General features: G+C 38.9%; 1 long non-coding RNA gene and 1 pseudogene across 1 annotated transcript; both read right to left on the minus strand.

The window, feature by feature from the left end:
* Positions 1–16061, minus strand: part of LOC116280686 (large ribosomal subunit protein eL8 pseudogene) — a 37152-nt pseudogene extending 21091 nt beyond the window's left edge.
* Positions 16062–18507: 2446 nt separating this feature from the next.
* Positions 18508–20640, minus strand: LOC140696685 (uncharacterized). The gene is made up of 2 exons (XR_012073206.1): positions 20573–20640; positions 18508–18720 (listed from the first exon to the last, which is right to left on the minus strand). It is a non-coding gene; the product is annotated as an uncharacterized lncRNA (long non-coding RNA).
* Positions 20641–23926: the final 3286 nt, after the last annotated feature.

A 23926-nucleotide genomic window follows, 5' to 3' on the forward strand; every position in this document is an offset into this window, starting at 1 on the left:
TAATATATATACATTAGGTAATAAAAAATACTGGACATGGAGCATAAGGTAAGAATTGTCATATGTCTTCTTTGAGTGAAGAGGACTGGTGGGAAGTAGGGTCCTTCCTCTTTGCTGGGATGTGTCATACAGACATATACACTGTGGATCATCCTCTTATATTTTAACTGGATAAAATTGGTTTAAAATAACTGACATGTTTGTTATTGAAAAGAAAATCTGTTGCTCTCTCCAAGCATCAGCACTAAGGCTGTTCATTCAACTCCGTGAAATTGTTCACCTACCATAGTCGTGATTTGCATTTTCACATGGTTAGACAGAAAGAGGAAATATCACAAAAGGTTTAGCTGATTCTTGAGGAGGACGGAGAGTGTCAATCTAAGAACATAGACTTTAGCATTAAGTGGATCTGGTTTTCAGTCCCCGTTGTGTCGTTTATCAACCAAGATATCTTCAGAAAGTTTCCCTCTCTAGTCCTGAGTTCCATCGTTGGTAACAGAGGCATCAAAATGAAAACTTCTTCATAGAGGTTTTCTAAAGAGATATGAGATAACAAATGAAAGTGCTCGGCTCTCTGCCTGATTCATAGTAAACCCTGGATGAATTTAACAAATTATAACCAAAAGGGGAAGGGAAGGAGCCGTTGCAGGTTTGTTTGGGTGATGAGGAACATTGGCGGAAGGAAGCTGCCTTGAGTAGAGTCTCTTATATAACAGGACAATGGAAGGTGGGGCTCTAGAATGTCATGTTTAACGTCAGTAATAGATAAGGGATCGCAAATCACCCCGAGTCCTGTTTAACTGATATCTAGTCATTTTGCATGGTTTCTCACCAGTGCCTTTTCCCATACTGTCCTGACTCCCTGAAATGCTTGCTTTTCATTTCCACCCTACTCTCTTGGTAGGGCTGGAGGTTCCCCAGTCTCCGTTCATCCTCCTATAACATCTCTGTGACAGCGCTCATCTATTTGTATTGTAATTTTCTCCACCCAAGACCATCTCCTCAGTGAGTCAAGCTCTTTAAGGCAAGAGGCTATATCAATTATAGATGTTTTAATGTTATTCATCTTTTTATTCCTAGTATGCAGAAGAGTGCCCGATAAGTACCCAAACATTATTTGACAAATAAATGAATAAATGAATCACTCATTGCTCAGCCTACCTGGATTAGGACTCCTGGAAAAATTCTGCTGATGTCTTTCTTCCTAAAGTGAAGAGCTATCCAACTCACTCCTGAATGGGTGTGACCAAGCACTGGATACTTTGAGTGTCTATTTTTCCCAAAACGTATGCCTCCCCTCAAAACATAATTAAAAGAAAAAACTAGATGGTCCGTTTTTTCACTTAGAAGTCGCATGTATATTCTAAGAAGCAATCCTTCCTAATACAGCCAATCAAAGCTGGGAAGGAAATCTAGTGTCTAACCAATTTCAAGGATAAACTTTACTCAGTCTCCAGAGTTCACCTGCTTGTTTAGATGGACTGTGTGTTACATGGTATTATTGTAGCACTGTCAAATTTCTTGAATCTAATAATGTTCTCCATCTTCTAAAAGATTCATATCCGCAACAATCCATTCCTAGAGATTTCTTGACCATTTTTGAGTAAGTTCCTCATCCACTCCATGCCTCAGTGTTCTCATCCATAAAATGGAAATAACAGTAGGACTTATTAAGTCCTCATAGGGAGGCTCTGAGGAAGAAATAAGTGATAAAAGTAAGACATTCAAAAGAGCACAATGAACAGTTAATAAAAGTTAAATATTATGATTATATTAAAATTATTCTACATTAATTTAGGGGATTTTACGGTTATAGTTACATAGTTTACCGGTGTGTAAATAAATGATTTTTATAAACATTGGAAAATTCCTCTAAGAACTGGAGAAATTTACTCTAAAAATAAATATTGTATTAGTTATATTCCATCATGCGTCTTGGATGATATATCAGAAAGTACACTCCCTGAATTAAGAGGTGTATATGTCAGTCTACCAATGGTCCCCTAATAGCTTACTCTTTCTTTCTTTCTCTTATTCTTCTTCCATTTTCTCTCTTCTTACATTTCTACCCCACGTGCTAGTGTAGAATTAAAATCCTATGTGATCAAGAACATAATAAAATCCTGAGGTTGGAAATGCGTACATGCTGCATTTGCATGGTCTATCCTTTCCCCCTCCACCCTCTCCCTGCCTCCCCCACCCCTCCCATCCACAAGCTAAACTGTTCCCTGACTTCCAGCTGCCACCTTGACAAAAACTGAACCTCAGAGCCTAGCATGTAGGCCTATAAGTTGCCATTTTATTTTTTCAGTCTCAGTAGGGTGATCCCAGTTGCCAAGGAATCCCCACTTTGAAATGAAAGATGAAACAAACACCTGCAGGATTCTGCTACAACTGGTCCCTCACCCTGCTGGAGAGCCTGAATAGGACAGCGGAAAAGGCTTACAGGAGGCTAGAGGGATAACAGTCAGTGCCGAGAGGGACTCCCGAGGCGAGTGCCAAGATGGTTGTTTTGTTCAAAGGGCAGGCAGTCGCATCCCCAGAGACAGTAAGGAGAACCAGCTCTTCAAAGAAAAAAGATTTTACTTGTGGATACTCTTTTCAGTTTATCTGGCCAGGCCACTTTCTTCCATTCTTTATTAATTTAATTTGTTTTCTGAGAGATCTGGTTGATCTAGGATGACGACATTAAACTCTGCAGTTTGAAGCTCAGATGGGTATAGAAGTAATTCCATTGCTCACGAGGTCCAACCTCAGAATAAAATGCCTCTTTAACCTAAAGTTTTCAGAGACAAGAACCATCTACTTTCTCCTGGGGCTTCAATCCCTTTCAAACCCAGTCACACCTGGTTTTTGTTTATCTTTGCCATCAAATTCACGATCAAAGCACTGCCGTGCTTTCTTCTTTCTTTTTATCACTGAGCAAGGTTTCTAGGCTCAAACACAGCAGAAAATGCACCAAATGATATCAAAACAGAATATTTTACTATATTGTATTATATTGTATCACAAGCAGCTTTGAGGCAAACCATCCGTCTATCAAGAAAGTTGTTACTACACCGTAGTAGTTCTGCCTGACTAAAGGTGTTGGAAACTATTTCTCAGAGGAGTGCTTTTTGGTCCACGTGTAACAGTCGGGCCTCTCCTCAGAGACATTAAGATACTTGTTAGCCTCACTTCCAGCCACGCATGTATTTTTCCAATCTTTCCTTTTTGGGTATTTTTCACACCTATTACAAAACATAAAAGCCATAATCAGCTGCTCTCTCCATTCAGAAGGGACGGGAAGGAAGAAAGGACACTAGCATGGAGAGAAAGCTATGCTTAAGTCGACCCTTTCGCTCATTTATTCATCCTGTAAATATTTATGGAGGGCCTACTGTGCCAAGGGTGGTAATAAGTACCAGTTTATCGTGGAGAAGACAGACAGGATTCCTCCTTCGTGAAATACTCATTTGTCAGCAGAGGGGGAACAGACAGTAAACAAATAAGAGCACATGAATATCAGACTTTATAGATTTGCATGGACAATAATACGCATTAGGAAGAAAACAAAACAAGAGAGATGTGATGCAGCAGGAAGAGGCGGAGAGAGGCACTTTCGATGAGGACAATAAGTTCTCCCTGAGCTGATGTTTAGCTGATGAGGGTTAAGAAGGAGCCAAATGTGCAACATCCAGGCACAGAGTGTTCCCAGTGGAAGGGAGAGCGAGTGAAAAGCTCTGAGGGAAGAAAGCTCTTGGCCGTGGTGTCTGGAGCAGAGCCAGCTATGGGGGGAAGCAGTGTGGGAAGAAATCTGAGAGGTGGCCAGGGGCTGAACTGCATAGCCCAAGGGAAGAACATGGTCATAACTTTCCCTGTTTGTGAAAGGGTGGGAGGGCAGAAAATTCATCACAAATAGGGAGTGTAGCCTAGAGGTGTGTAAAGATCACTGCAGAGGGGAAATGAGGTCATCAGACAGCTCTCAAGCTCTCAAAATAGGACTTGGCTGCCTTGAGCAAAGCCACTTAGCAAGTCTATAACTTTCTGATACATCTAGACAGCAACATCTCCATGCATGAGTGTGCTGGAGAGACCATATCCTAAAATACTGTTTGAAAATTTTATGTTCATTATCGTTGTAACAAGTAAAATATACACGGCTGAAGCAAAGAGTGGAAGAGACCGTGCAAAATGAAACATTTCATTCAGATGGTAAGATAAGGAAATACTTAGTTGTCTTCTCTCATGTTTTAAACAGCATTTTTATAGTAAAGAAAACCCATTTTTGGCTTTTAGGGGATCAGAGCACACCTTCACAACTAGAAAGAAAAGCTTTCAACACTTGACAAATAGAAAGTAACTCTGATTTTTTTTTTCAAAGTGTTTCATTTGGACTAGGTAATATAAAGCGCCATGAGATTATAATGCTGGTAATTTGAATTAATAGGTTATCACTTGACAGCAGTCTAAGAGATTTCAAGAGAGGGGACAGGATCAAATGAGCAGCCAGCTGTTCATCAGTTAATTGAATTCTTTAAAATATTCAATAAGTGTTAGATCCTGTTATAAAGATTCTCAGTATGAGCCAATCACAGAGAAACAACACACAAGATGCCTGTCTTATGAATTTTGAGCTCAGCATGTTTTCCAACCGGCTTATATTCCTTAGAAGATAAGTTGTTCCCCGAAATAATTAAGCACTTAACATCTTTAATGTGTTTTTGCAATCTGGCCTAACGATGTGACAGAAGGAATGGTCAAAGTGTCATATGGCCTGTGGATGTGAAGATTTCCCAAGTGACCAGCTGTCCTTCTGTCAGAACTGCTTTGAACTGTTTATCAACTTGTGTGTTTAGTTTATCAGTTTCTGGAACTCTGAATTATTTTAGATATGTTTCCAATGTTTCAATCGAGAGTGGGAGTTTTCCGTAGGTATAAATCTTGGTACAGTGGTTTCTTAGATATGATGTCAAAAGGACAAGCAATGAAAGGAAAAATAGACAAATTAAACTTCATCAAAATTAAATATTGTTTTGTTATTTCAAGTACATCATTACCAAAGTGAAAAGACAACCTTCAGTCTAAGAGAAAATATTTACAAACTACACATCTGATCAAGGACTTGTGTATAAAATATATGAACTCCTACAACTCAGATAATAAAAAGACAGTCCCACTTGCAAATGAGGAAAGACTCTGATTAGGCATTTCTCTAAAGAAGATATGCAAACGGCCAGTAACCACATGAAAAGACCCTCAACATTATTGACCATAGGGGTGGTACCAATCAAACCACAATGAGATACTACTTTACTGGATATGTAGGGTAACTATAGTCAAAAAGACAGACAGTAACAAGTGTTGTCAAGGAAGTGGAGAATTTAGAAACCTCATAGACTGCTGGTGGGAATGTAAAGTTGGGCCACCTCTTTGGAAACAGTCTGGTAGTTCTTCAAAATGTTAAACATAGAGTTATGATACAGCCTAGCAGGATCCCTCCTAGGCATCTAAGAGAAATAAAAACATCTACACAAAAACACATGGATGCATGTTCATAACAGTATTCTTCATAATAACCCAAAATGGAAAGAATCCCAATGTCTATCAATGGATGAATGGATAAACTGTGGTACATCCATGTAATTGAACATTATTTGGCAATAAAAAGGAATAAAGTACTAATCATGCTATGATATGCACAAACCTTGAAAACATCCTGTTAAAGTTAAAGCAGCCAGTCACAAAGACAGCACACTGTATGATGCCCTTTGTATGAAATGTCTAGAATAGGCAAATCCATGGATGCAAAAGGAGATCAGTGGTTACCTAGCGATGGGGACAGGGAGATTTGAGGAGAAATGAGAATGATTGCTAGTGGATGTGCAGTTTCTTTGTGGGATGATGGTATGTTCTGAAACTGAGTGTGGTGATGATGACACAACTCTGTGAATACGCTTAAAACCATTCAATTGTACACTTTATAAGGGCGAGTTATAGGATAACACGGTGTGTGAATTATATCTCAATAAAGCTGGGTTTTTATTTAAGTAAAGGTTCTTAACAGAGATTATTGCACTGCATGATTCATACTTCTGCATATTTCTTCCCCAGCTGGAATAATTCTTACATACTAAGACAGCAGCGGTCAAGTAATAAGACTAGAATTAACTGACCTCTCACTGAGCTACATACGCTGCTAATTAAGCCCTCAATGTGGATGTGAAAACTAGAGGGGGCAAAAATTAAGTAATTTTTCCAAAATATACAATGGTGGCAAAAAAAATAAAATTTACTCTTGCAATATATTAAACTCAATTACTACATTTACTAGGCCTTTAGAACTGTAGCTTCAAAAGACATCTGAGTAATCATCTCATCAAGCTTCTGCATTGTAAAATAGGGACACAGAGACCAAGAAAAGTTAAATGTCACAGAATAAGTGATAGACTGAGCAAAAGTCAGATCTTCTGAATTCCAATCCAGTAGGAAGTCAGTTAGATACTCTGTTTATTTCGTACATAAGGATCTCAGATAATAAGTTCAGCCATTATTTAAAAAAAAAAGAAAGTATGTCTGTTTTAAAGTAATTATTTATCTTAAGGATGAACACTACATTTAATACATACAGTGTATGTATTCATATTAAATGTAATGTTCATATTAAAAGAAGAGCAAGAATTTCTTTCTGCCAGGAGTGGTCAAGAGAATTGGAGAATTCTGGTATTTGGGATTAAAGCCAAGAACAAAAATGTATGTCCCCAGACACACATGAAAGATAAGAAATGAGTTGTGAGTATTCCTAGGGAGGATTCTTTTAAACCTTGAGCAAACCATACTTTCTTATCCCTTCCATCCCCAGGGTTTCCAGGGAACCTCAAAATGGCATAAACATCAAATGAGGGGCAGGAAGGGCACACAGAGAGTAAGAAGTTGGTAGAAGAGAAAAGTGTCCTTTCCCTGACTACCTTGGGATTGGGGGAGAGCTGGGAAAGAGTGGCTGTGGATGAACCAGCCTCCCAGTTTTCCTGTTTCCAATGGTCTAGGTTGTTACCCAAAGTGGGGACCAGCATCACCTTTTAGAAAAGCAGGCTTCCATCTCACCTCATCCCAGACCGGTCAGTATCTGCATTTTCCCAAGATTCCCAAGGAATAGGGATGAACATTAAAAATCAAGAAGACCTGGAAAGCCTGCTGGTCTCCATCAGACATTTCTCTGAAGCACTGCTCAGGTGTCTGCATCTTGGGGGTCTAAGTGCCCAAGGAGGTGTAGATATTTGGTTAGCACCTCTATATTTTTCAAGGAACCCTAGTTTCTGGGTTTTATGAAAGTAATCCACTGTGGCTCCAATCAAAAAAGAAGCTGTGCTTGTAATAAGAAGTGCTAAGTCAGCTTCCTACTAACTCAACTTCAAGTCCAGAGTCATTTTCCAGTTTTCTCTCTTTTTTTTTTTAAAGGTTTTTGACCTTTAAAAGCTCCTAATGAGTTCCTGTAGCATCTCTGCGAATGCATTTTCATTATATTTCTGTGCTTTCATCCATGCAAAGTAAGGAAATTCTCCTTTCTCAGAAATTAATGTCATATCTCCTGTCAAACTCTTCATTTTCACAAGTTCAAACTAATTATGGCTGCAGATGGCACTGCTAAATAAAATTCTCTATTGTGAACACTTAATCAAATCAGTATTCCCAATAGAAATGTCTGTCTTATGGTAAAACCTGTTGCTGTGGGTTAGTTGAGACTTCAGAGTTATTTTGAGGAGTTCTTTATCCTAATTTAATTCCAAGCCAAAGATTGCTATGAAACTCATGTACAGCTTAGAAATATCTCATTAGGTTTTCTTTTGTCTAAATAGTAAAGAAAATGCTGACATCACATTAGCATTTAAACACTGCATGGCTTGGGCAGAAGCACAAATAGCAGGGTAAGTGAAATTACATCCAAGTTCAGCTGACCAGTCACTGCACGGATGCTTCCTTTTCCCCATCTACAGTTGATCTAGAACTCTTTCCATCCAAGCACTAAACTGTCTTGTGACAATCTCATTACCAGCCAGCATGTCTTATGCAGCTCAGAGAAAAGAAAACATAATTTAAAAAAAAAAACAGTTACAGTTCTTTGTGAAAAACTTCATTTCTGAGTAATGCTTACTCTAGAATATTAAACCCAAGGGTAAAGATGTTAGGTGCTCACAGATTCCCAATTGTTCTTTCTTTCCTCACACTGTTCACCTAGGCAATAAAGATCTGTCTTCTATGACATAAAATTCAGCATCAGTGACACTAAATCATACCATATTTCCGGGAAAGACACTAAGAATTTGGTTTTGTTTTTGTATTTTAGTGACATGTGATGAAAAAGGAGAGAAGTGAACCTCTATCCCATCTGGCAACTCTGTATGAGAAAATGTCCAGTGTTTTTAACATAGCCAAACAAAGACAATTTCCAGATTCAGAATTACCTTCTCAGAAACTTATTTTTCAGTGGGATGGATTTAGATTGTGTGACAGATAAGTGGTAACTTATAGCTTAATTTGGGCCAAACTCTAACCCATATGAAGATCCCTTTTATGAGCCATGGTCAAGTGTGCTCTCTCTTAACTAACTACTAGCTTGCTGGCTACCTCAGGTACATAGCTGCCTTTACAGCTCCTATCCCCGAGACAACTGACCCCCAGACCAAACATTTTGGTGTGGTCTTCACCAGAGCCATGCTGGTTCACTAAGCTCTCCCTACTGGTTGTAAACCTCTGGGGTTGCCCTTAGACATTCTTACTCTCCAAAGGATGGCCACAAGCCTGCTAGGGGTGTGAATGTGCTAAGTCCAAGTAATGTTTAATTTATTACAATACATCTTGTTGTTTGTTCCCTAGTAGCTAACAAAAGTAGCAGTGCTGAACATTGAGCAGTCTGTATTCTATCTCATTCAGTGAGAATGAAGCTCCCTGGCTTCTAATTCCATCTCTACCTCTTCCTCATTAGTTGGATTTTTTAAAAAAAAACCACTCATCTCTCTGGGTTTCAATTTCCTGTTCTGTAAAATGGAGCCAAGATTTGTAGAAGAAAGCGTTCTGCCTATCTTGGGAGACCAGAGACCCAGTCTGGTTCCTGGGCTCATCTGCTCCAAATATCAGCTCTCATCAAGTCACCCAAATACTGCATTTCAACTATTACATAAAATAATTCTATTTATGTGAAATAATTACTGTGTTCTTTCAGGCAAAAAAAGTGGTTCTCAGCAGTTAAATCACTTACGTGTATTTCTTTTTAAGTGAGTCTGCAATTTCTGTGCCCTCAGTAGGCTCTGTAAGTAGCTTGTCTGACATGGCAGACGTAAGTTTTCAAAAAGAGATGGACTTGCCTTCATACAGGTTCATGCGTAAGAATAAAATGTTTTGTTGTACAACAAGATCTGTAACCCTACACGAAAATGTTTCTATCCCTACCTCCACCCTTACCCTATCTCCACCTCGATCTCTGTAATTTCTATCTCCACCAACAGCTATATTTCCTTGAAGCATGAAGATCATGTTCCCCATCCAGATTTTTCTTCTTTTCTGATAAAGACTCTTCCTTGGAAAATCAAACGTTAGGAATGCAGAAACATTTATGTAGAAGCATGTTTTCACTGCTATTAAACTAGTTTCAAAATAGCACCGTGATAAGAAATGCAATTACCAGCTTATTCCATTTAACCTGAAATGCATTTCCTCCTCACTTGAATATAACAAAGGTGTTGATAATTTACAACTGAGCTAACATTTTGAATTGTTCTGAAAATACGATTTTTATTTTATTCTGTTTGGCAGATTGGCCCGGTCCCTGACTGCTGGGTGCCAAGATGCAATGACTGGGTTTCACATACGTGTGCCTAAACCTAGATCTGGACACAGACGTATCCAGTACCCAGCAAAGATTTCACCTTAAAAGAAGAATGTTAGAGCAATATTACGAAAGCAGTTTTTCCATGGGTAGGCATTATGGACCGAAATGTGTCTTCCCACAAATTTATATGTTAAAGCCTTAGCCCTCAATGTGACTGCGTTTGGGTCTTTCAGGAGGTGATTAAGATTAAATTAGGTCATCAGGGTGGGCCCTAATCAAGCTTTATAGGAAGAGGAAGAGATATCATGGATGTGTATGCCCTAAGGAAAGACCGTGAAAGGACCCAGAAGACAGCCATTTACAAGGAAAAAAGAGAAGTTGCTGGAGAAACCAACCCTGCCATCACCTTGATCTTGGACTTCCAGGCACCTGAACTGTGAGGAAAAAATTCTGTTGTTTATGCCACCCACTCTGTGATAGTGTCTTATGGTATCCATAACCAATGGATACAGCAGGGTACCATCAACATGCAGTAGAGGGAAGAACTGGAAACAGGAAGTCCTTCTTTCCACGGTAGATTCAGATAATAACACTTTTGTGACCTTGAGCAAGTCTCATATGCTTATCAGTAAAACAAAAAACTTCAGTTAAGAGAACTCTGATATTTATTTCTGCCCTTGTTTTGTTTTGTCCTATAATTAGTAAGGATAATAGTAAGTAACACTTGTTTGAACATTCTATGAGGATGGCCTTCTTCTATCAGTGCCCTGGGACACAAAGATGCTGAAACCTTTGCCCCATGCAGCTCTCCTAGGCTCCAAGGAAAAGACTGTAGCATTATTCATCACTCTCCTCAATATGTGTTCCATTGAAGAGAGTAGAATGCTACTATTGCTCTGATTCTGACTGTCAACTGTAACTCTGAAAGATCTGTTTACATGTGTAAGAGTCTCTGCAGAACTAAAGAGACTTTATTTACATAATATTATTTATTCCTTTCAACAACTGTGCAATGTTCCTAATTGTGTACCCTCAAAGAACACCAAAAGGTAAGACCCTGAATAGTGTCATGTCATTGCTTGAAATTTCTTAAGTTCTCATCTGTACACACATACCTACTCCGTCATAGTGTATAAACGTGTCTTTGTGTGACATATTTTTGAAAAAAACAGTCCACACCCATTCATAATAATGCTAGCTAATCTTTTATGTACTAGAAACTTTGTTAAGCAATTTACATGTATTATCAGTTCTTCGAATCCTCCTAAACTATGAGGGTGGACTATTAACTTCTTTGTAAGCAAGAGAAACCAATGCTTAAATGGAACAATTCAGGATTCAGCTAGCAAAAGGCAGAATAAGGACCTGAACTGGAAGAATTTACTTCCAAAAGACACATGTTTAATACATTATGCAATTCTGCTTCTCCAGAAGACTTCTAATTTCTGGGCTGTACTGTTTTCAGTTAATATATAGAAACAAACATTCAACAACAATAAAACAATAAATTCCATTCCAAACGTCTCTTCTTCCAAAAGAATGTTTAAGCAAAAGATTTTCCCAGCTTTGACAATTATCATTTAAGGATCTAAAATAAGTTTACAGACAGTTCTTTCTATATCCTCTACATACAAAGCCAAGTTCTCCCTGCTCTGATTCACAACAAAACCTCAAGCTGACAGTTGCATTTAGCGCTTAATCTCCATCTAAATCATGTAGATCCTGCTGGAACTGCCAGTTCAACCAGATCCAGAATTTGCCATGGAAAGCAGAAATCACCCTTCTCCTCTCTGTAACTGTGAATAGCCAGTCAAAATTATGCTCCAGGTAAAACTGACACGACCTTTTACCCCCGAGAGCTGTCTGCTTTGGGCATGGCTTCACCAAAAGAAACTAATGCCCTTTAAATGCAATGTGTGCCAAGGTCATAATGTGGTCCACTCGAGGATATTATGTCTCCTCCAGGTCTGAGAATGACAAGCTCGAGCAAATATAGCAGTGCAACCAACCAGAATGCTCCATTTCTTTCCAAAGAGTCATAAAATTATTTTATGGATGTTTTCATCTGCACAATAAAAACTAACTCGCCTGAAAAAGGATACTCCCTTAACACTGTTGTCCTGGATTTCTTTTTAAATTAGAATATTTACACATTTAAAAAACACTTTTTAAACTAAATGGTATTACTAGGCTTATAAGATGAATAGTATCTTGTCATCGGATGCCATTCTACTCTCATTATGCACTCTATTAAGGAAATCATACACAGCATCTAGCTCTCTGGTTCAAATAACATATTCATATTCCTAACATTCCTTTTATTTTTCAGTTTCAGACATTACACGGTATTTTCTGTTGTCCACTCACACTACCATTGTCTTTTAAGGTCAAGAACTATGTTCTCCAAAGTCACCTATCCTGTGTGGTCCAGGTTTGAGCTCGAGATTTGGAAATCAGAAATGTACCAGAATCGATTCTTCTGGGAAGGTGGAATAGATAGTGTGTGTAAGGACATGAGCTTTACAGTGGCTTCCTGACATGTTTATGAAAGGTGTCAGGTGTCACTCTACTGCTCCAGACAGAGCCTAACTGCCACATTCCCCAGCTTTCTGCAACTGCTCCCTGAATTTCAGTGGCCGTTTTACTAAGGACTGCTCTCTCCCACCCCATCGATCTCTTCCCTCAGTACCACAACCTGATTCTATGGAAACATTTAATGTCCAGATTTCAGAAATAGGATTCTGTTTCCTTGACCAAACCCTGACTGATACGGTTGTTGCTAACAGAGTTGACTCTAGAGAAACAGAGTCTTAAGGATGAGAATCTTGAGTGTGGGTTTCAGATACGATTAGATTCAATAATAAAAATATCAGTGACCCACGTCCTGTAGCAAATGGGAAATCCTATGACCCACAGAGGCAAAATGACTGTTAAACTATCACCTCTAGTCACCAAAATGAAAAGCCTATTAGAAGATACATCTTTGAAAGATAAAATAACTAACTTAATAGCATACTCTAGTAGTAATTAGACTGTAAAACTGTGAGGTTGATTGATGGAATCCGAGTGAGCCGGTGAATGGAGAATAAGAAAAAGGATGAGCTCGGGACTGAAAATTTCCAGGCCGTGGTTCAGGGAAAGAACCAGAGTTCTTCTATAAGTTTCCTGAACACGTTATCTTCTGTAGCCATAGGGCCACGATTCCAAAAAAAAAAAAAAAAAAGTGATTCTACTGGTGGGCAAATTAAATTCAGAATCTCCTGGAGCCTTTCATGTTGCGATTAGGGCTTTGGTTATAAAGGAATGAGATTCTGAAAATAAAAGTGAGATACACATAAAGTAAGAAGAGATACATGAAGCTATACCTTGAATGCCCAAATGCACCACGCCTTCCTTGATGGGAGGAGCAGCCGTTCCTTTCTTATCTGAGACCATTAGCTCCCCCTTGCCCCTCTGCCCCTCTAACTGTCTTAAAAACTTGTATTAAACTGTCCTGATGTAGCTGACGTGGAAGGAGAACAACAAACCTCCTCAAAACTCACCCTCACCACCACTCATTGCTTCAAGGCGTAAACCCGGCTCAAACCCCAGCAAGCTCCAACAGGACAGGAATCATGTATGAGCTCGCTGGATGTCTCATAAATATGAAAACAATGTAAAATTTTTTATAATTGATTTCGGATGAAAGCTGAATAATGCATATGAGAATGGATCCTAAAGCTCATACACTGTGTTGGAAAAAAATGAAAATATTGGATTGGTCTGACTTTGTTGATATGGTACACAATCCAGACAGTCTAGATTCAGTAAGACAGTTCGAGTGGCAGGAAGTGGCTCTAACAGTTTTCTGGGAGACAGTCGTTACCTATGCTAAATGAAGTTGCAATGCCAGAAATTCCTTGGTATATTCAGTTTAGAAGAAAGCATCTAAGGCTTTGGGAAGCTATCTGAAAGTTCAGGCAAATGAGAATATTGGAGTAATAATATTATTATTGCCTACTTATTTAAACTTTAACTGTGGACCCAGGATATTTCAGAAGTTATCCCCCTTCACCAGAGTTTTGAGAAATATCTTTGTGAGGAGAACAGCAGAATCCATGAAAAGTTTTCTAGCTAAAATTAAGAGTGTGAGATTTTGCTATAAAAATGAAGTTTGGGGATCTCATGGAATTCCAGAATGGCAGGAGCCAGGTGGCGGGGGAGGGGGGCTGAGGGCTTAACCTGTAGAGATGGGCATGGTCCCACTAATGGGTAGCAGGACTTCAGCAGTAATCAGAATGGTCTGACCTGCAAATTATTAGTGGTGTCCCTCAGACAGAACTACATGGGCAACCTACTAAAGTCTTACTTGACGGCTACAAATGATGAACTTTGAGTCTTGTGAACGGAAATCTGACTTGAATCACCACAAAAGAATCAGGATGCCTTGGCCAATTTCTAGATGTGATCCAGTTCACTGACTCTGAGTCTGCTGAATGGAAGCCTGGCCTCCCTTAAAGAAATCTCCTGATATAAGGCCAAAGCTTTGCAACGTATATGTTCTTCTTAGCCTTCTCCAGTGGGACCTGGAATAACTTACTAGGACAGTAAATTGAATAAAGGAAAATACCCAGAAACGGGGGGGGATTACTAGACACTGACTTAACTGACTAGACTACACTTAATTACTAGGTTTAACAGATGCTAATTCCTAGAGACTCAGATAAGATTAAAGTCCAATAAGATCATGGTCCATTAGGGTCCAGAGTAAGGGCTTATGAAATCCAGGTGATTAATGAAGTTTACCTTTGATCCAGCTCACAATGGGTCTCTTGGGTTTCTAAACTCACTGTATGGTTATTTTTCTTTCAAGTCCTGGAATGCATTGTTGGAAGAGACATACCCAGCAACTGGCAGAATCCCCATATTGTTTTCCTGATGTACAAAGTGAGGGTTATTGTTGTAGGAAAAGCCAAGTGAAGGCCTCTAGAACTGCCTCTGCCTGTCAAAATAGTAAATCAAAATCCATACTGCCTTTCTGGAAGAGTGCAGTGAACCCAACCACATCCCCGTTCAATCATCCTGGTTAGCCTACGTGTAAGGGAGATGGCTCTTGAGGAATGAAATGGATTATTGCAAATTCAACCAGATGGCAACTTAAACTGAATATGATGCTCTGGATGTCGTTTCTTCTCTGGATCAAATCAACCCTGTCTCTGTTACCAAGCATGCAGCTAGTGGTCTAATGAGTGCTTTTCTCCTTTACTCTATATAAATACACACTACTAGAACTGGTGTGCCTTCACCTGACGAAGACAGTAGCACCCTTTCACTGTACTGCTCCGGGGATACATCAAATCTATAATCTTCTGTTATAATCCAGTCCAGAGACAACCTTATCATCTTGCATTGCACGAGAGATTATGCTAATTCCTCATATTGATGATAGCATGCTGATTGAATGTGCCAAAGAAGAAGTAAAAATATCTTGGCATATTTGCAGCAATATGGATGGACCAAGAGATTATCAAACTAAGTGAAGTAGGTCAGAGAAAGACAAATATATAAGATCACTTATATGTGGAATCTTAAAAAAGGACACAAATGAACTTATTTACAAAACAGAAAGAGACTCACAGACATAGAAAACAAACTGATGGTGACCAGAGGGGGAAATGGGGTGGGGATACGTTGGGAGTTTGGGAATAGCAGGTACTAACCACTGTATATAAAATAGATAAACAACAAGGTCCTGCTGTAGAGCACAGGGGACTATATTCAATACCTTGTAATAACCTACAATGAAAAAGAAGAATATATATATGTATAACTGAATCACTATGCTGTACACCAGAAACTAACTGTAAATCAACTATACTTTAATTTAAAAAGAAAAAAAAATGTCCTGGCAAAACATATGCATACCAGAGAGTAGATGACAAATCCAACAGAATTTAAGCAGCCTGCCACCTCAGTGAAATTTCTCAGGCTTGACAGGTCTGAGGCAAGTTGAGATCTATCCTAAAGTTAGATACCAGATGCCAAGTTTTTGCATCTAGCATCTTCTTCCACTAAGAATGAAGCACAGTGTCTGCAGGACTGTTTGGATTCTGGAAGCAACATACACTCGTATATACTGAGTATGAAGCAAATCACTTACCAAGGACTCCGTGAGGCTAGAATGTTTGAGCGGGGCCCAGAGGAAGCTAAGGCGGATGACGGGCCCACAGTTTTGTGCAAGCTGCCGGCCACTGGCACCGTGTGACCCAGCAGACATAACAGAACTTGCAAAGCAAACGGCAGACCTGGGTATTGCCCCAGTCTTTCCAACCAGTGGGGCTAATACCTTTGGTTCTTTTTTTCTCATTGTAGTGGACTTTTCAGGGGGAAAGAGGGCTATGTATTCAGTCTGTCCAATATAAGTATAACTCCCTATCGTAGCATTTTACAAGATAATTGACCTTATGGGAATTCAGGATTGAGTTAAGTAACAAAATACCCTTATTTATATTTGTTTCTATAATTCTTACAACCCTTTAAAACACAATAACAAAGTCAGTCAATGGATTGACCGCTGCTATTTCTTCTGCCCGCACTGTGCTTGCAGCAAGTACATGACTTACAGCTTTCTTAAATGGAACTTGACTGGCTCAACTCCAGTGCTGCTAACACGATAACTGGGGAGCTAGCCTCAGCTTTGGTGTATCAGGTTGGCTATTTCCTTTTATAGGACCCTGGACAAATCACTTGACCTCTCTGTGGACCTCAAGATTCCCTTATCGAAAGATTAAATGAAGTTCTCGTCTCTATAACGCTGGTGTCAAAATTAATATAAGATAATGCACAGGAAACTTTCTATACACACTAGCTCCTCAAGTTGGTAGAATTTATGGGGTCTTTGGAATAAACAGAAAAAGACCAACATGGTCATTGAGATGGCATCAAAGAGAACAAAAGCTCCTTTGTTAGTCAGCTACACCGCCTGGAAAATACCTGGTAAAGAACCAGAGTGTGGAAAGCACTCTGTCATTACTATTAGTCCTTTGAATAAGAACATCAGGGGCAACAAGAGATCCACCAGTAATCCCCGGATGACGCACGATGTGAATCCAAACAAAGGGGCCCAACCGTTCCTGGCTTACAAAGGACTTTACGGCTAACAGTGCTGAATGCTGAAAGGGGAGACACGTTTGAAGCCAAAAGGTCAGTAGGCTGCCAGCAAATGGAAGTTTTATTTTTTTTTAAATAAAACATTAACTATTGACCAAAAATTCTCTCAGCTCTGATACTGTACTTAAGGAGACTGAAAAAAGATCACTGCCAAATTTGATATTACAGAATAAGTGGTGAGAAAAGCTCATGAATATTTTTTTGGCAAACAAAAAATTTGAAAAATAAAAGTTGACTGATCCATTAAAATCTATTGTTAGGGGAAAAAATAAACAGCTGATGACAATTTGATAAATTATTCATCCAAGAGTTTCAATAATCTAAAGCAGCTTCTCCCACATATGTTGACAGGGGAAGAGCTATCTAGCAAAAATGATGAAACACGATAACGTCAGGGTATTTCTAAAGTGATTAGAAAATCTGTTCGTCTTTTAAGCTTTGTTTGTTCTTAATGTTAAACTAAAATTATAGAACACCTCTGACAAGGACTTGATGCAGCTTTAAAAAAAAATTTTGTTGTACACCAAAATACTATTTTAGCAGCATAGCAGAATTTAACATGTATTACAGTGATCCTTTGTAACAGAAATAGAAAATCTGGAAGACTTAGCAGAATGTGATTATGACATTGCCTTAACTAAGGTTTTGGTAAAAAGAAATCACAGAAACTCAGTGAACACAGAGTTGCACAGCGCAGGTGCCCTGCAAGGAAGGACATCCTGCTCAGGCCACACCCTTCACATGCTGGCCCAGGTCCAGTGACTGACTAACGAAAAGGGATGGAAAAGGCTGGACCATTTCTGCCTAACGTGGGACAACCCTGACTGGCCATTTTAGCTTCAGAGCTCCCTGCAGGATCGACTGAGGTTACTGTAGGGTATTCACCACAGCACAGCTCTCCCTGGACCCAAACTGACTTCCTCCTCCTCCCTTCCAAGGATACTCCTTAATAAACATCCTGTGCACTAAATCCTATCTCCGAATCTGCTTCCCAAGGAAACAATCCGCAACAGGGATCAAACAGCAGAAGTGAAAAGTCAACTTTCCTATCATTAATTCAACAAGCACCAACAGAATGCCAACGACATAACAAATTAAATTGTGATCGTTTGCCAGGAATGAAATAGAGTCCTTGCCCCAACGACTTCACAGTCCAATGAGGAAGACTGAATTGCCATAGAAACTGTGAAGCATAATAAAATAAGTGCTATGAGGTCTATACAGAAAGACCTTTAAAGAATCTCAAGTATACATGAAAAGACCTCTGAAGACCTCTAGAGAATGAATGAACCTCGAAAACATTATGCTGAGTGAAAGAAGCCTGGCACAAAAGACTGCATAGTGTATGATTTAGTTGTACAGAATGTCTAGAAAAGGCAAATCCATAGAGAAAGAGTTAGATTAGTTATAGGTTAGTGATCGCCTGGGGTCGGGGGTAGGGGTGGGGACTGACTACAAATGGGATTTGGGGTCTTTCTGGATCTGTTTGCAAGTTGATTGTAGTGATGGTTGCACAACTCTATAAAGTCAGTAAAATTTATTGAATTCCACACTTAAAAGGGGTGAATTTTATGGTATACAAATTATACTCCAATTAAAGTGTTAGAAAATAAAAGATATTTGACATCGTTTTTCTTCAATACAATGCAATAAGTCAGATGACTTACAAATAATTTCTCAGTTTCTTCATCCAATCCTCAAAACCACCAGAAGAAAAATTTACTTATTCCAAAGAATAAATCTGACATAGTCATGGTCTGGAACATCTAAGAAGAAAAATAGTAAGAACTAAAAATTAAATGTGGAAAGTCCCTTTGCCTCAAAATTGAACATGTAATTTATAGACAGCGAATTCTCAATTAGCAGAAAAGATGACTTTAACATGGTCCAAACATAAAAACAGTCATGCTGTCCTCTCAGATTAGTTCTTGAAAAAAGACTATTATTTATTCATTAATCTCAGCTGCCATCTCTTTTAGCATATCATTTAAGACCAAGCTGTACAAAGAACCTGTCTTTTCTATGAGGAAGGTTTAAATGAAAAAAATTAAACCTGAAATATTAATTCATCTCACTAGTAATTACTCAGGATTGCCTGTGCGCCCGTGATTTAAATTGAATTTAAATCCAATGACGGCTCAAAGAACAAAGAACATTCCTATATATTTAGTTGTCAGCTATTTTGTTACTAGACTTAGAAATAACTTCAGGGACATGAGGATATATTCCATCAGATCAGAAAATACGTGTTAATACTACCTATAATTTGGCTTTATCTGATAAATTCTCTCTCTCATTCCTTCTCTGCTTCTCTTCCACCCCCCCATAAGTAGTATGTTCCAGACCAGCATTGCTATATTAATTTACTCCAAAATAGTTACTGCACTTCTACTATATGTAAGGTGCTGTCATTTCATGCTGAAAACTTAACAAGATACCTCCGACTTCAAGGACTTTTCAATGTAATGATTTAGGTTTTTAACCCAAACACTGCTAGAAAACATTCCTAGCGAATGCATGTATAATAGATCCATTTTAAAATGCATGTTCCTTGGAAAGTGATAAATGATGTTGTATGTCATTGTATTATTAAGAAAAATCCAAGCTATACATACTTGTGGCTATTTTTTACCAAGAAAGTATTTTGATTTTGTTTTGTATGGGTTTAATCATTAGTAATATTTGACATCTCTATTATATGTTTCATTTTGCAAGAGAATTTAATAACACTTATTTTGCACCAGGCATTATTATTTAACTGAATTTTTCAGATGAAGAAACTGAGGCTCTAGGAGTTAGAGTCTAAAGCCCTGCCCTCCTCCAAGGACTCTGTCATTCTCTTCATTGTTAGGTATGTTCTCTGCCATCTTCACTCTAGGTTGATGACATGAAAAATTTAAGCAATCATATAGGCAATTATAAAGGAATCGCAACAGATTCCACCACCACACCTGCAGGATTTTCAGCATCTGTCCTCATGAACTCACCATCCCTTTTGTTAGAGATGAACCACCCCTGCTCCTCCTTAAAGCAAATCCCCCCACTCTTGATTCCATCCCAGGAGTGTTGTTTCAGGAATTAGCCCCTTCCTCTTCTGTGATATCTAGGTTTACCTCTCTACTGGATCATTCCATTAGTATACACACATGCTACCGATTCTTTCACTGCCAAAAAGGAAATCCTTCTACTAGACTTCTCTTTCGAAATATTGCCCCTTTTCTCTGCTCCTTTTTGCAGCCACCCCAGTACGTTGTCTATACTTGAATATCTAACTTTGCTACTCCAATTCCTTCTTCTTTGTCCTTGTAACTTCACTAAAACCCCTTTGGTCAGGGGCACCAATAACTTCATATTGTTAAATCAACAAATTCTTAGTTCACAGCTACTCGACCTTTTACACTGTACACGGTTGATAAGCAGCTCTCCTTTGAAGCACTTTTGCGCTGGGATACCGAGGATGTGCATATGTTCAGTTTCCCTCCTCCCTCCCTGGCTGTTCCTTCTGTGTTTCCTTCGCCTCCATGCCCCCAGCCTCTCACGTGGAGTGTCCCAGGGCATGGGTGCTCTCTACACTTACTCTTTTGTGACCGTGCTGATTCCTCGGTGCCTGGGTCTCACCTTCAAGCTATTCTTTTATACCAGGCTTTGTGCTACTGAGCTCGGGTGTCTGGAAACCACAGTTCCCCTTTGCCAGTTGATCCCATTTAGGTTCTACCAATGGAAGACGCAAGAGGTGAGCTGGAAGATGAGAAAAGGGAGAAGAAATCCGAATGGCAGTGGCTTATCGCCCTTAAAGAGACAGATGATTCCAGCGGCAGTGATTTTTCCCAGTTTGCAGGGCTTCCCCTCATATTACCAGGATCAGTCCTCTCTGAAACACCAGGCAAATGATGCCCCCTCCTCCGAGGTCTGCGCCCCATGGGCCCCTCTTCCAAGCCTTTACGTTCTATGAGTCCAGCCTCTCCCCTCTGTCTCCCCAGCCAAGGAACGGTAACTCCTCCTGGAGTCGTGTCTTCTTGCTGCCTTTTCAATTTTCTAATACCTGACTAACATCTCTTTGTATTTCATCCTCCAGTTAAAATAATTGATGTGGTTTCTGGTTCCTGACTGAACCGTGACCAATACAATGATCTAATCTAGCCACATAGCTTGAAATACTGTCTTTATGCTGATGATTTCCAGACCTGCTTCTAAACTCCAGACTTGTTTCAGGTCGAATGTTACAAAATTGCCATTTTTACAAGAATGCAAGGTTGAATGTCAACAATTACATACAGTTCAAACTAACATAAAACTAAATAGGCATACAATTTTAACAACTTCATAACAGATTTCCTCCCCTATCAGTTTTTTCTGACTCCCCTACCTCAGTTTGGCAGTTCATTCACACCTTTGGTTACTCGGGCCAAGACCCTTGACGTACCCTTGCCTCTTCTTTTTGTCTATACCCTGACTTCAATTTGTAAGCAAATACCATTGGTCCTGCTCTCAAAATAAATGCAAAATCTTGTCATTTGTCTCTACCTCCATCACTAGTCCAGGCTGAGTCATGATCAACTCCCAGCCAGTCTTCCTGTGTCAACCTTTACAGCTATTCTCATCAAAGCAGCCAGAATGATCCTTTTAAATCAGTCTCACTCCTTTGCTCATCACCCTACATTGGCTTCGATTTTACTTAGAATAAAAAACTCTAGCACCAGTGGTCTCCCGGGCATGACTTGAACACGCCAGGCACACTCCTGCTTTGGAGCCATTATGCTGAATTAGTGGAATGGTCTTCCTCGAGATAGCTACCTGAGTAATTCCCTTACCTTTTTTAAAACTGAAAGATTACCTACTCTGTGAGGCCTACTCCAACCACTCTAATTAAAAACTGCAACCACCCAACACCTTGGCATCCGATGTCCATTTAGCTTGCTCTGTTTTTCAGTTGGTTGGCTTTTTTTTTTTTCCCTTTGTAGCTAATACTTTCAAACATGCCATATACTTATTTTACGCAGGACATGCTGGACTGCTGTACAAATAAAGTCAAAAGTATCTAAGAGCCAAACACAATAAATTTTATGTGTCACACAAGAAACAGACCAAAGCAGTATTCCTGATCAGAGGGCAGTTCTTTTTTAAAAATGTAATTCCGTGATTGGCTCATCCCACGCTGTGTCTCCATCATCCCCCCAGGACCTGTGATTTTTATGTAACCAGTCAATAGAAAACAAGATATAGAAGGATTTGGAGGGCCATATCAGCCTTGGCCAGGAAATGGCATATATCACTTCTTATCACACGGGCAAGAACTTAGCCACGTGAGCACACTTAATTGCAAGGGCATTTGAGGAACATAGTCTAGCTGTGTGCACAGGAAAGATGGAAAATAGAATTCTGGGAATCAGCTAGCTGTCTCTACCACAATAGCTAGCTAATTTCTTAGGTTTCTTGTTCAATATTTGTTCTGCTTACTAAAATACAATCTCCATGAAGACAGGAGATGTTATCGATTTCGTTGATTGATTTATCCTATGAACCTGGACCAGTGCCTGACACAGAGTAGTCACTCAAAAATATTTGTGTAAGAAATGGATAAATATCAGATGTTCTGTCAGATACAAAAGAAGAAAGGGTTAGCCATAAAATTGGAGAATCTGTTTTGTTTTGGGGAGGACAAAGCATTCCTATAAATATACAAATAAAAGATGAAAAACATAAGTTGACAAGTGGCAATGGGGCACACTGTGTAGATAAGTGTTGAGAAAATTCATAGTCAAGGGAAAGGTCTAGCTTTGATTTAGGTCATAAAAGAGGTGTTGGATTTGGTTTAGGTTAGCTGAAAAATATAAATGCCATCCTGTGGTTTTCAAATTGCTCCAAGCAATTCCAGGGCTCTTAGAAGCTATTTTATAAGTTCTTAAAATATACAACATTTCTATAAAATGTATTTGAAAGCTTCTGAGTAATTATTTTGCAAGGAACAGTGTTAATTGATTCGTATACATTACATCATTTAATTCTTAAAACAATCCTATAAAATTAGTGTATTTATTTCCTTTTTGCCTAAGAATTTGAGAAAATAGAACTTTTAATTTCAATGATAAATTTCTATAATTTCCTCCATGAAGACTTGTAAGGATTTATTGCTAGATAACTCACTGCTTTTGTTGCTATTGTAAATTAGATCTCTTTGTCTGTTAGTTACATTTTTAATTTAGCAATGCAACAAAAGGGTACATAGGTGCCCTACATATATGTAATGCTATTGTATCCAGAAACCCCTTAAGCCAATTTACGTATTATACTAATTTGGCAATATATTCTCTAACTTTTTCATGCAGGTGATCATGTATCGCCAAAAAAATTAACATTTTTGTCTCTTTCTAGCCTATCCTTCCATTTCATTTCAGGTACTGGCTGAGAATACCCATTAAAATATTTAATACAAGTGAGAAGAGCTGGCTGGCATCCTTGATTAGCTCCTAGATGTGAAGAAATACATTTTAAGATATTTAGCGTTTTGGAGAATTGACTTTATCATGTTAATTTCCTTTCCCTTTTTCACTTTTTAAAGTGTTTTTCATTCTTGTTTCTTTTACTTAGAACTTAATGTTGAATTTCATTCACTGTTTTTGCTATAACTGCTAAACTGATTTCATATTCTCCTCTTTATCTATCAACGCTGCAGGCTGCACCGAAGCCATTATTCTGGGTCTACCTTCCTAAGAGAAAATTGATTTTGTTCAAGTATCGGGAGGTTATGTAGTTCATGGGCTGGATGGCTCCCCAACTCCTATGGTGAATTTTGATTAGTCTACAGAAAGTATCATAATTCTATTATCTCTCTCAGTGCCCGTTTAAACGTGAACAAGTGACATGACCACAGCCAATGACACATAAAGAATATTCTGCTTGGGAGACTGGCAAAAAGGCTTGGCAAGGACCCATCCTTTTGGAATATTTTCAGTATGTCCACTACCATCTTGC

This window comes from Vicugna pacos, chromosome 5 (assembly GCF_048564905.1).
Source record: "Vicugna pacos chromosome 5, VicPac4, whole genome shotgun sequence".
NCBI classification, from domain to species: Eukaryota; Metazoa; Chordata; class Mammalia; order Artiodactyla; family Camelidae; genus Vicugna; species Vicugna pacos.